The sequence below is a fragment of the Pristiophorus japonicus genome, chromosome 9 (assembly GCF_044704955.1).
Source record: "Pristiophorus japonicus isolate sPriJap1 chromosome 9, sPriJap1.hap1, whole genome shotgun sequence".
Classification (NCBI taxonomy): domain Eukaryota; kingdom Metazoa; phylum Chordata; class Chondrichthyes; family Pristiophoridae; genus Pristiophorus; species Pristiophorus japonicus.
This window is the reverse complement of record NC_091985.1, coordinates 222,637,012-222,650,221: the sequence shown is the minus strand read 5'-3', so window position 1 is coordinate 222,650,221 and position 13,210 is coordinate 222,637,012. Positions and strand designations below refer to the sequence as shown.

General features: G+C 47.9%; 1 protein-coding gene and 1 pseudogene across 1 annotated transcript in view; one reads left to right on the top strand and one right to left on the bottom strand.

The window, feature by feature from the left end:
- LOC139273763 (gastrula zinc finger protein XlCGF57.1-like) overlaps positions 1-13,059 on the bottom strand; it is a 33,878-nt gene extending 20,819 nt beyond the window's left edge. The window contains exon 1 of the mRNA XM_070890826.1: positions 13,014-13,059. The gene's annotated coding sequence lies outside the window, so the exon portion shown is untranslated. The remainder of the gene's footprint in view (positions 1-13,013) is intronic.
- The window catches only part of LOC139273796 (zinc finger protein 585A-like), a 280,327-nt pseudogene that overhangs the window by 192,261 nt on the left and 74,856 nt on the right, over positions 1-13,210 (top strand).

Genomic DNA, 13,210 nt, shown 5'->3' with positions numbered 1-13,210 from the left:
GCTTTTCCTCCACTTAGGGCGGTCTTGGGCCAGGGATTCCCAAGTGTCGGTGGGGGATGTTGCACTTGTTCTGTGTCGGCACACATTCAGAGACTGAACTCCAAGTCATAGTCAACATCTTCACTGAGGCCTACGAAAGCATACGCCTGACACGAAACATCGTAAGACAAAGGTCCTCCACCAACGTGACCCCACCACACAGCACTGCCCCCCCCCCACCGCCCCCCCCAGTCATCAAGATCTATGGTGCGGCCCTGGACAACATGGACCACTTACTTTCCATACCTCGGGAGCCTATTAGAAGCAAGGGCAGAACACCGACAATGAGATTCAACACCGCCTTCAGTGCGCCAGCGCAGCCTTCGAGCGCCTGAGGAAAAGAGTGTTCGAAGATCATGCCCTCAAATCTGTCATCAAGATCATGATCTACAGGGCCATAGTGATACCTGCCCTCCTGTATGGCTGAGAAGTGGACCGTATTCAGTAGACATCTCAAATCGCTGGAGAATTACCACCAACGATGTCTCCGCAACATCCTACAAATCCCCTGGAAGGACAGACACACCAACGTTAGCGTCCTCGATCAGGCCAACATCCCCAGCATCAAAGCACTGACCACACTCGACCAGCTCTGCTGCGTGGGCCACATCGTTCACATGCCTGACACAAGACTCCCAAAGCAAGCGCTCTACTCAGAACTCCTACATTGCAAGCGAGCCTCAGGTGGGCAGAGGAAGCATTTCAGTAACACCCTCAAAGCCTCCGTGATAAAATGGAACATCCCCACCAACACCTGGGAGTCTCTGGCCAAAGACCATCCTAAGTGGAGGAAGTGCATCCGGGACGGTGCTGAGCACCTCGAGTCTCGTCGCTTAGAGCATGCAGAAAACAAACTCGGGCAACGGAAAGAACGTGCGGCAAACCAGTCCCACCCACCCATTCCTTCAACGACTGTCTGTCCCACCTGTGACAGAGACTGTAATACCCATATTAGACTGTTCAGTCATCTAAGAACTCACTTTTAGAGTGGAAGCAAATCTTTCTCGATTTCGAGGGACTGCCTATGATGATGATGATGATGATGCACTTGATGAGGCTTTGAGGGTGTCACTGCCTGTTTTTAAAGAGGCGGTGTCCCTGGGACGGTTTAAAGGGGCAGTGTCTCTGAGACTCACAAAGGTGCAGTGTCCCTGTGCCTGTTTAAATGGGCAGTGTCTCTGTACATGTTTAAAGGGGAAGTGTATCTGCGTTTGTTTAAATTTGCAGTGAATCTGTGCCTGTTTAAAGGGAGAGGGGGTGAAATTTTGCTACTTTGTATCTCCCATTAACATTCCCAGCTGGTGAAATGGGATGCAAATGAGTTTGCGACTGGGCGCAGTGAGAACAGCGCTTTCCGCTAAATTTGCCGGGAGTTTTGCAGCGACGGTAAGACGTTGCACCCCGCTCTGCTGTGCTCAGTGAGGCTGACGTCATCACCATGCACAGTGCCCCGGAACAAAAATTGTCCCTCGCCCCCTGGTCCTGTGCCTGGCACTGATGATGATAGCAGTCGGGCTTCAGTCGGATGTCGGCTGGTGGAGCGCTACTTACAGGCCCCAGCATCTGGTTTACTTTTAGTTGGCCAATAATGCTTCTTTCTTAGTTTCACATAGTCTCTGTGCCTGTTTAAAGGGAGAGAGTCTCTGTGTCCATTTAAAGGGACAGTTTCTTTGGATTCTCTTATTACTTCAAACCGGTATGCCCCGCTTTGTGATTTGGAGAACACGACAGGCAGTGAGGTCAGCACCAGTGATACCGAACCTCAATCCTAATATCAGCATCTTGGAAAAGGTAAGAGGAAGGCTGAAAAGTCCAAGAGGACGTTGTTTGAACAGCCAGAGCAAGAGCAAGAGGCAATGGGCAATCCTTATTGGGGACTCCACCATCAGGCACACAGGCAGCAGCCTATGTAGAGGTAAGGCTCTGTCAAGAGCAGTCTTCTGTTTTCCAGAGACCAAGGTAACTGATCTCCAGCATTGTGTGGAAGAACTAATGAAAGGGGAATGTCAAGATATTTAGTAGGTTTACATATTGGAACTAATGGTATCATGGATAGAAGTCCATTTGTGATACAGGATTCCTATAAAAGCCTCATAAATGTCCTTCAGCAAAGGGATGCAAGGTTAGTAGTCTCCGGGCTGAGGGGGGAAAGGGGTACTGAGGTGAATGATCAGCCATGATCTTATTGAATGGTGGTGCAGGCTCGAAGGGCCGAATGGCCTACTCCTGCACTTATTTTCTATGTTTCTACGTTACCAGTCATGTCCCGATCGATGGAGAGAAATAGCCAAAACCTTGGGATTCAACATCTGGCTTCAGGACCTCTGCAAAAAGAAGCAGCTTCACTTCATCAATAATTGGGAGGTTTTCGCTGGACAAGGTAAGTTGTTTAGGAGAGACAACCTCCATCTTAACTTCTTGGGAGCTAAAAGGTTGGCAGAGGGTGCTGAATTATCCCAGAGTTCAGCAAGGGGATAGTGTAGATAAGTTCAAAGTTAGCCTTATTGCACGTGATAATTACATAGAAGCAAAGCATGAAGTTAAACCAGTTAGGAAGCAAACAAGAATTAATAACTAAGAAATAGATGGGAGACTTTTAAATTGCCTTTATGTAAATGCAAGGAGTGTTGGAAGCAAATTGTTAGAATTGTAATCCTGTGCTGTGTTGGAGAATTTAGACGTATTGTGTATTTCTGAGACATGACTAGATGACAATGATGGCAGACATTCACCTAAAGGTCTACAATGGTTTGAGAAAGGATAGTGTAGGTCAAAGGGGAGCTGGGGTTGCTATTTCAATCAGTGAGAATCGAACAGCGAGAGAGACTTGATATTGCCTCATTAGGCACAGCTGAAGCGATCTGGGTTCAAGTGGACCAAGCTGACGGGCAAGGATTAATTATCGGTAATTGCCTGTATTTTTAATTGCTCACTGCACTCTGGAATGGTTCCTACAGATTGGAAGGAGACTAATGTAGTCCCCATTTTTAAAAAAGGAGACAATGCAGACCCGGGTAGCTATAGGCCCATCAGTTTGACATCAGTAATAGATAAAACTCCGGACCCCATGAAGTCTCATGGCTTCAGGTCAAGCATGGATAAGGAACTATCCTGCTGATTACCACCTACCGCCCTCCCTCAGCTGATGAATCAGTACTCCTCCATGTTGAACACCATGTGGAAGAGGCACTGAGAGCAGCAAGGACACAGAATGTACTCTGGGTGAGGGACTTCAATGTCCATCATCGAGTGGCTCGGTAGCACCACTGCTGACCGAGTCCTGAAGGACATAACTGCTCGACTGGGCCTGCAGCAGATGGTGAGAACTAACTCGAGAGGAAAAACCTACTTGATGTCGTCCTTACCAATCTACTTGTTGCAGATGCATCTGTCCATGACAGCACTGGTAGCAGCGACCACTGCAGAGTCATTGTGGAGATGAAGTCCCGTCTTGATACGGAGGACACCCTCCATTGTGTTGTGTGGCACTACCACCGTGCTAAATGGGATAGATGCAAAGCATATCTAGCAGTTCAAAACTGGGCATCCATGAGGCGCTGTGGGCCATCAGCAGCAGCAGAATTGTATTCCATCACAATCTGTAACCTCAAGGCCCGGCATATCCCTCACTCTACCATTACTATAAAGCCTGGGGACCAACCCTGGTTCAATGAAGAGTGTAGAAGAGCATGCCAGGAACAGCACCAGGCATACCTGAAAATAAGGTGCCAACCTGGGGAAACTCCAACACAGGACTACATGCATGCTAAAAAGCAGAAGCAGCATACTATAGACAAGGCTAAGCAATCCCACAACCATCGGATCAGATAAAAGCTCTAGTCCTGCCACATCCAGTCGTGAATGGTGGTGGTCCATTAAACAGTTAACGGGAGGAGGAGGCTCCATGAATATCCCCATCCTCAATGATGGCGGAGCCTAGCAAATAAGTGCAAAAGAAAAAAGGCTGAAGTGTTTACAACCATCTTCAGCCAGAAGTGTCAAGTGATCCATATCGGCTTCCTCCTGAGGTCCCCACCATCACAGAAGCCAGTGTTCAGCCAATTCGATTCACCACGATATCAAGAAACGGCTGAATGCACTGATACAGCAAAGGTTATGGGCCCCGACAACATCCCGGCTGTTGTGTTGAAGACGTGCTCCAGAACGAGCTGCAACTCTAGCCAAACTGTTCCAGTACAGCTACAACACTGGCATTTACCCAACATATAGAAAACTGCTCAGGTATGTCTGGTCCACAAAAAGGACAAATCCAATCCAGCCAATTTCCGCCCCATCAGTCTACTCTCAATCATCAGCAAAGTGATGGAAGGTGTCAACAGTTCTATCAAGCAGCACTTACTCAGCAACAACCTGCTCACTGATACCCAGTTTGGGTTCTGCCAAGACCACTCAGTTCCAGACCTCATTACAGCCTTGGTCCAAACATGGACAAAAGAGCTGAATTCCAAAGGTGAGGTGAGAGTGACTGCCCTCGACATCAAGGCATTTGACCGAGTGTGGCATCAAGGAGCCCTAGTAAAACTGAAGTCAATGGGAATCAGGGGAAACATTTTCCACTGGCTGGAGTCATACCTAGTACGAAGAAAGATGGTTGTGGTGGTTGGAGGTCAATCATCACAGCCCCAGGACATCGCTGCAGGAGTTCCTCAGGGCAGTGTCCTAGGCCCAACCATCATCAGTTGTTTCATCAATGACCTTCCTTCCATCATAAGGTCAGAAGTGGGGATGTTTGCTGATGACTGCAGAGTGTTCAGTTCCATTCGCAACTCCTCAGATAATGGAGCAGTCCATGCCCGCATACAGCAAGACCTGGACAACATTCAGGTTTGGGCTGATATGTGGCAAATAAAATTTGTGCCACACAAGTGCCAGGCAATGACTATCTCCAACAAGCGAGAGTCTAACCACCGCCCCTTAACATTCAATGGCATTACCCTCGCCGAATCCTCTACCATTAACATCCTGGGGGTCACCATTGACCAGAAACTTAACTGGATCAGCCACATAAATACTGTGACAACAAGAGCAGGTCAGAGGCTGAGTATTCTGCAGTGAGTGTCTCACCTCCTGACTCCCCAAAGCCTCTCCATCATCTACAAGGCATAAGTCAGGAGTGTGATGGAATTCTCTCCACTTGCCTGGATGAATGAAGCTCAACACCATCCAGGACAAAGCAGCCCGCTTGATTGACACCCCATCCACCACTTTAAACATCCACTCCCTCCACCACCGGCGCAACGTGGCTGCAGTGTGTACCATCTACAAGATACACTGCAGCAACTCGCCAAGGCTTCTTCAGCAGCACCTCCCAAACCCGCGAACACTACCACCTAGAAGGACAAGGGCAGCAAGCACGTGGGAACACCACCACCTCCACGTTCCCCTCCAAGTCACACACCATCCTGATTTGGAAGTATATTGCCATTCCTTGATTGTTGCTGGGTCAAATTCCTGGAACTCCCTCCCTAACAGCACTGTGGGAGTACCTTCACCACACGGACTACAGCGGTTCATGAAGGTGGCTTACCACCATCTTCTCAAGGGCAATTAGTGATGGGCAATAAATGTTGGCCTTGCCAGTGACACCCACATCCCATGATCGAATAAAAAACTCGCAGCCCAGCAATGTGTTCAGCACAGAATGATCCCACACAAATCTATTCCCCACTAACACTTTCCACATTCATTCACTAGAAACAGCCCAGTGCCCGCGAGTAACTGCAGCTCTGTGTCTGACTTCAGTTAAACACACAACTCAAAACATTGTAAAGAGAAAACAAACCCCATTATAGTTCAACAGTCCATTCATGAGCAGTGAACCCTTCACCCCAACTCCTCATTCACCCCTACTCTCCAACCCCCCCTCACCCCAACTCCTCATTCACTCCTACTCTCCAACCCCCTCACCCCAACTCCTCTCTCGTCTTCCATTGACTTGAATGGATCGTATACTGACAATTGATATCTGTCAGAATTTGAAAGATATTTACAAATGCATCGAGGGGCTTTTAGAGTTTGGATCTTTCTTTATTCTGTCCACTCGAGGAGTTAGATAAACAATTTTCTCCTGTGAATAAAAAGCTGGAGTATTGGGCCATGATGTGTTTACTTGTTCATCTTATTGTCTCTAAATATTTAATCTTGTGGTTTCAGACAGAAGATAATCAAGCTCATAATAGATTGTCTTTTACTGATGTTATTAACAGCACTGCAAAATACAGACAGTATAGTTACCTGATCCGGAGAACGGGGATAATACAGTGGATTCAGAGCTCTCTGCTCCCCAGGTCTGTTCTAACAAGCTGCGGCTACACTAGTGATATTTATGTTTACTACATTCATGATCTGACCCTGCTCAAACCATAACCAGGATATCTGTGCATTGTTCTGACTGTGACCACATGGCTGTGTCTCTATCACACACAGACACCGTTTCCTTGTTTTACATCTCCATACACAGACCGTCCCTTTACACATTACACATCACCCAGTCCAGGATGGCCAGCTCTCTAGTTGGCTCTTGATATATTGGTCTAGAAAACCATCCCTTATACACTCCAGGGAATCCTCCTCCACCATATTGCTACCAGTTTGGTTAGCCCAATCTATATGCAGATTAAAGTCACCCATGATAACTGCTGTACCTTTATTGCACACATCCCTAATTTCCTGTTTGATGCCATCCCCAACCTCACGATAACGTTTGGTGGTCCATACACAACTCCCACTAGCGTTTTCTGCCCTTTGGTGTTCCACAGCTCTACCCATTATAGATTCCAAATCATCCAAGCTAATGTCCTTCATTACTCTATTGCATTAATCTACTCTTTAACCAGCAACGCTACCCCACGAGATTCGGCGGCAGTTGGTGAGGCGCGAGTCCGGGGTCGGAGGCCTATAAGAGGCCTATAAGAGGCCCAGCGGCAGCGAGAGGCGTACTTGTGCAGCTACAGGGAGAAGGCAAAAAAGAAGTAGAAAGAAACAGAAAGGTGATGTCACAGCCAAGGGGGTAAGTGATTGGCTGGTGATTGGTGAGTAGTTTTTCTTTCTTCTCTTCTATAACAGTAAGTAAACTTTAGCATTGTTGTTGCCTATCTAAGGGTTAAATCATGACAGGACAGCTCGGTCGTGTGTTATGCTCCTCCTGTACCATGTGGGAACTCAGGGACGACTCCAGTGTTCCTGACGACGACGTGTGCGGGAAGTGTGTTCGCCTCCAGCTCCTGACGGACCGCATTGCGGAGTTGGAGCTGAGGGTGGATTCACTCTGGAGCATCCACGATGCTGAGAATGACGTGAGTAGCACGTGTAGCGAGTTGGTCTTACCGCAGGTGAAGGGTCCACAGCCAGATAGGGAATGGAAGACCAGCAGGAAGAACAGTGCAAGGAAGGTAGTGCAGGGGTCCCCTGTGGTCATCCCCCTGCAAAACAGATACACTGCTTTGAGTACTGTTGAGGGGGATGACTCATCAGGGGAGGGCAGCAGCAGCCAAGTTCATTGCACCGTGGCTGGCTCTGTTGAACAGGAGGGGAGGAAGAAGAGTGGGAGAGCGATAGTGATAGGGGATTCAATTGTAAGGGGAATAGATAGGCGTTTCTGCGGCCGCAACCGAGACTCCAGGATGGTATGTTGCCTCCCTGGTGCAAGGGTCAAGGATGTCTCTGAGCGGGTGCAGGACATTCGAAAAAAGGAGGGAGAACAGCCAGTTGTCATGGTGCACATTGGTACCAACGACATAGGTAAAAAAAAAAGGGATGAGGTCCTACGAAACGAATTTAAGGAGCTAGGAGCTAAATTAAAAAGTAGGACCTCAAAAGTAGTAATCTCGGGATTGCTACCAGTGCCACGTGCTAGTCAGAGTAGGAATCGCAGGATAGCGCAGATGAATACATGGCTTGAGCAGTGGTGCAGCAGGGAGGGATTCAAATTCCTGGGGCATTGGAACCGGTTCTGGGGGAGGTGGGACCAGTACAAAGCGGACGGTCTGCACCTGGGCAGGACCGGAACCAATGTCCTAGGGGGAATGTTTGCTAGTGCTGTTGGGGAGGAGTTAAACTAATATGGCAGGGGGATGGGAATCAATGCAGGGAGACAGAGGGAAACAAAAAGAAGACAAAAGCAAAAGACAGAAAGGAGATGAGGAAAAGTGGAGGGCAGAGAAACCCAAGACAAAAAACAAAAAGGGCCACTGTACAGCAAAATTCTAAAAGGAAAAAGGGTGTTAAAAAAACAAGCCTGAAGGCTTTGTGCCTTAATGCAAGGAGTATCCGTAATAAGGTGGATGAATTAACTGTGCAAATAGATGTTAACAAATATGATGTGATTGGGATTACGGAGACGTGGCTCCAGGATGATCAGGGCTGGGAACTCAACATCCAGGGGTATTCAACATTCAGGAAGGGTACAATAAAAGGAAAAGGAGGTGGGGTAGCATTGCTGGTTAAAGAAGAGATTAATGCAATAGTTAGAATGGACATTAGCTTGGATGATGTGGAATCTATATGGGTAGAACTGCAGAACACCAAAGGGCAAAAAACGTTAGTGGGAGTTGTGTACAGACCTCCAAACAGTAGTAGTAATGTTGGGGAGGGCATCAAACAGGAAATTAGGGGAGCATGCAATAAGGGTGCAGCAGTTATAATGGGTGACTTTAATATGCACATAGATTGGGCTAACCAAACTGGAAGCAATACAGTGGAGGAGGATTTCCTGGAGTGCATAAGGGATGTTTTCTAGACCAATATGTCGAGGAACCAACTAGAGGGGAGGCCATCTTAGACTGGGTGTTGTGTAATGAGAGAGGATTAATTAGCAATCTCGTTGTGCGAGGCCCCTTGGGGAAGAGTGACCATAATATGGTGGAATTCTGCATTAGGATGGAGATTGAAACAGTTAATTCAGAGACCATGGTCCAGAACTTAAAGAAGGGTAACTTTGAAGGTATGAGGTGTGAATTAGCAAGGATTGATTGGCGAATGATACTTAAGGGGTTGACTGTGGATGGGCAATGGCAGACATTTAGAGACCGCATGGATGAACTACAACAATTGTACATTCCTGTCTGTCGTAAAATTAAAAAAGGGAAGGTGGATCAACCGTGGCTATCAAGGGAAATCAGGGATAGTATTAAAGCCAAGGAAGTGGCATACAAATTGGCCAGAAATAGCAGTGAACCCGGAGACTGGGAGAAATTTAGAACTCAGCAGAGGAGGACAAAGGGTTTGATTAGGGCAGGGAAAATGGAGTACGAGAAGAAGCTTGCAGGGAACATTAAGACGGATTGCAAAAGTTTCGATAGATATGTAAAGAGAAAAAGGTTAGTAAAGAGAAAAAGGTCCCCTGCAGTCAGAATCAGGGGAAGTCATAACGGGGAACAAAGAAATGGCGGACCAATTGAACAAGTACTTTGGTTCGGTATTCACTAAGGAGGACACTAACAACCTTCCGGATATAAGAGGGGTCAGAGGTGCTAGTAAGGAGGAGGAACTGAGGGAAATCCTTATTAGTCGGGAAATTGTGTTGGGCAAATTAATGAGATTGAAGGCCGATAAATCCCCAGGGCCTGATGGACTGCATCCCAGAGTACTTAAGGAGGTGGCCTTGGAAATAGCGGATGCATTGACAGTCATTTTCCAACATTCCATTGACTCTGGATCAGTTCCTATCGAGTGGAGGGTAGCCAATGTATCCCTACTTTTTAAAAAAGGAGGGAGAGAGGAGAAACAGGGAATTATAGACCGGTAAGCCTGACAGCGGTAGTGGGTAAGATGATGGAATCAATTATTAAGGATGTCATAGCAGCGCATTTGGAAAGAGGTGACATGATAGGTCCAAGTCAACATGGACTTGTGAAAGGGAAATCATGCTTGACAAATCTTCTAGAATTTTTTGAGGACAAGGGAGAACCAGTTGATGTGGTATATTTGGACTTTCAGAAGGCTTTCGACAAGGTCCCACACAAAAGATTAATGTGCAAAGTTAAAGCACATGGGATTGGGGGTAGTGTGCTGACATGGATTGAGAACTGGTTGTCAGACAGGAAGCAAAGAGTAGGAGTAAATGGGTACTTTTCAGAATGGCAGGCGGTGACTAGTGGGGTACCGCAAGGTTCTGTGCTGGGACCCCAGCTGTTTACACTGTACATTAATGATTTAAACGAGGGGATTAAATGTAGGAGCTCCAAATTTGCGGATGACACTAAGTTGGGTGGCAGTGTGAGCTGCGAGGAGGATGCTATGAGGCTGCAGAGCGACTTGGATAGGTTAGGTGAGTGGGCAAATGCATGGCAGATGAAGTATAATGTGGATAAATGTGAGGTTATCCACTTTGGTGGTAAAAACAGAGAGACAGACTATTATCTGAATGGTGACAGATTAGGAAAAGGGGAGGTGCAACAAGACCTGCGTGTCATGGTACATCAGTCATTGAAGGTTGGCATGCAGGTACAGCAGGCGGTTAAGAAAGCAAATGGCATGTTGGCCTTCATTGCGAGGGGATTTGAGTACAGGGGCAGGGAGGTGTTGCTACAGGGCATTGGTGAGGCCACACCTGGAGTATTGTGTACAATTTTGGTCTCCTAACCTGAGGAAGGACATTCTTGCTATTGAGGGAGTGCAGCGAAGGTTCATCAGACTGATTCCCGGGATGGCGGGACTGACCTATCAAGAAAGACTGGATCAACTGGGCTTGTATTCACTGGAGTTCAGAAGAATGATAGGGGACCTCATAGAAACGTTTAAAATTCTGATGGGTTTAGACAGGTTAGATGCAGGAAAAATGTTCCCAATGTTGGGGAAGTCCAGAACCAGGGGTCACAGTCTAAGGAGAAGGGGTAAACCATTTAGGATCGAGATGAGGAGGAACTTCTTCACCCAGAGAGTGGTGAACCTGTGGAATTCTCTACCACAGAAAGTTGTTGAGGCCAATTCACTAAATATATTCAAAAAAGAGTTAGATGTAGTTCTTACTACTAAGGGGATCAAGGGGTATGGTGAGAAAGCAGGAATGGGGTACTGAAGTTGCATGTTCAGCCATGAACTCATTGAATGGCGGTGCAGGCTAGAAGGGCCGATTGGCCTACTCCTGCACCTATTTTCTATGTTTCTACCTCCTTTTCCTTTCTGTCTATCCTTCCTGAATATTGAATATCCCTGGTTGTTGAGTTCCCAGCCTTGGTCATCCTGGAGCCATGTCTCCGTAATCCCAATTACATCATATCCGTTAACAGCTATCTGTGCAATTAATTCATCTACCTTATTACAAATGCTCCTCGCATTGAGACACAGAGCCTTCAGGCTTGTTTTTTTCTTTTACACACTTTGTCCTTTTTAGAATTATGTTGTACTGTGACCCTTTTTGATTTTTGCCTTTGATTTCTCTGCCTTCCACTTTTCCTTATCTCCCTTCGACCTTTTGCTTCTGCCCCCATTTTACTTCCCTCTCTTTGTTCGCATGCCTGACACAACATTTCCAAAGCAAGCGCTCTACTCGGAACTCCGACACAGCAAGCGAGCCCCAGGTGGGCAGATGAAATGTTTCAAGGACACCCTCAAAGTCTCCCTGATAAAGTGCAACATCCCCACCGACACCTGGGAGTCCCTGGCCAAATACCACCCTAAGTGAGTGACGGTGTGAGCTGTGGGGTGGATGCTAAGAAGCTGCAGAGTGACTTGGACAGGTTAGGTGAGTGGGCAAATGCATGGCAGATGCAGTATAATGTGGATAAATGTGAGGTTATCCACTTTGCTGGCAAAAACACAAAGGCAGAATATTACCTGAATGGCGGCAGATTAGGAAAGGGGGAGGTACGAGACCTGGGTGACATGGTACATCAGTCATTGAAATTTGGCATGCAAGTACAGCAGGCGGTGAAGAAGGCAAATGGCATGGTGGCCTTTATAGCTACAGAATTTGTGTATAGGAACAAGGAGGTCCTCCTGCAGTTGTACATTGCCTTGGTGAGGCCTCAACTGGAATATTGTGTTCAGTTTTGGTCTCCTAATCTGAGGAAGGACGTTCTTGCTATTCAGGGAGTGCAGCGAATGTTCATCAGACTGATTCCCGGGATGACAGGACTGACATATGAAGAGAGACTGGATCGACTGGGCCTGTATTCACTGGAGTGTAGAAGGATGAGAGGGGATCTCATAGAAACAGGTAAAATTCTGATGGGACGGGACAGGTTAGATGCAGGAAGAATGTTCCCGATGTTGGGGAAGTCCAGAACCAGGGGACACAGTCTAAGGATAAGGGGTGAGATGAGGAGAAACTTCTTCACTCAGAGAGTTGTTAACCTGTGGAATTCTCTACTGCAGAGAGTTGTTGATGCCAGTTCATTGGATATATTCAAGAGGGAGTTAGATGTGGCCCCGACTGCTAAAGGGATCAAGGGGTATGGAGTGAAAGCAGGAAAAGGGTACTGAGGTGAATGATCACATTGAATGGTGATGCAGGCTCGAAGGGCCAAATGACCTACTCCTGCACCCTATTTTCTATGCATCTGGGAGGACACTGAGCACCTCGAGTCTCGTTGCCGAGAGCATGCAGAAATCAAGCGGAACCAGTATGCGGCAAACCAGACTCCCCACCCACCCACTGTCTGTCTGTCTGTCCCACCTGTGACAGAGACTGTAATTCCCCGATTGGACTGTTCAGTCACCTGAGAACTCACTGAGTGGACCAAGTCTCCCTCGCTCCGAGGGTCTGTCTGTGACGTGACTGGAACCCTGAAGCCCCGCCCACTCATTGTTCCTGGCCAAGGGCCGCGCATGCGCCGTGACTCCGCCTGTGGAAGATGGCGGCCAGTGACCCCGCTGACCCGGGCCTGTCACTGCGGGACAAACAGGGGGCCTGCGGGTTCTGATTCTATGCGTGAGGCCTACACCGAGTGTTTATGAAGATTCCCAGCCCACCCCCGGGTCCATATCTCCCCGCATCGCCTACAATCTCCTACCGCCTTCCGGAAGCATATGTCCGACACAGCTACGTCTTCACCGCCCGCGCATGCTCAGTGAGGGAGACCCGGGCTCAGCCCCGCCCACTGGGGGGGGCCGCAAGCCCCGCCCCACGCACACTCTGATTGGTTGGAGGTCCCACCGCCCGCTCGGTCCTCCAGTTCCGCCCCCGCTCTTCCTATTGGTTGGGAGCTGC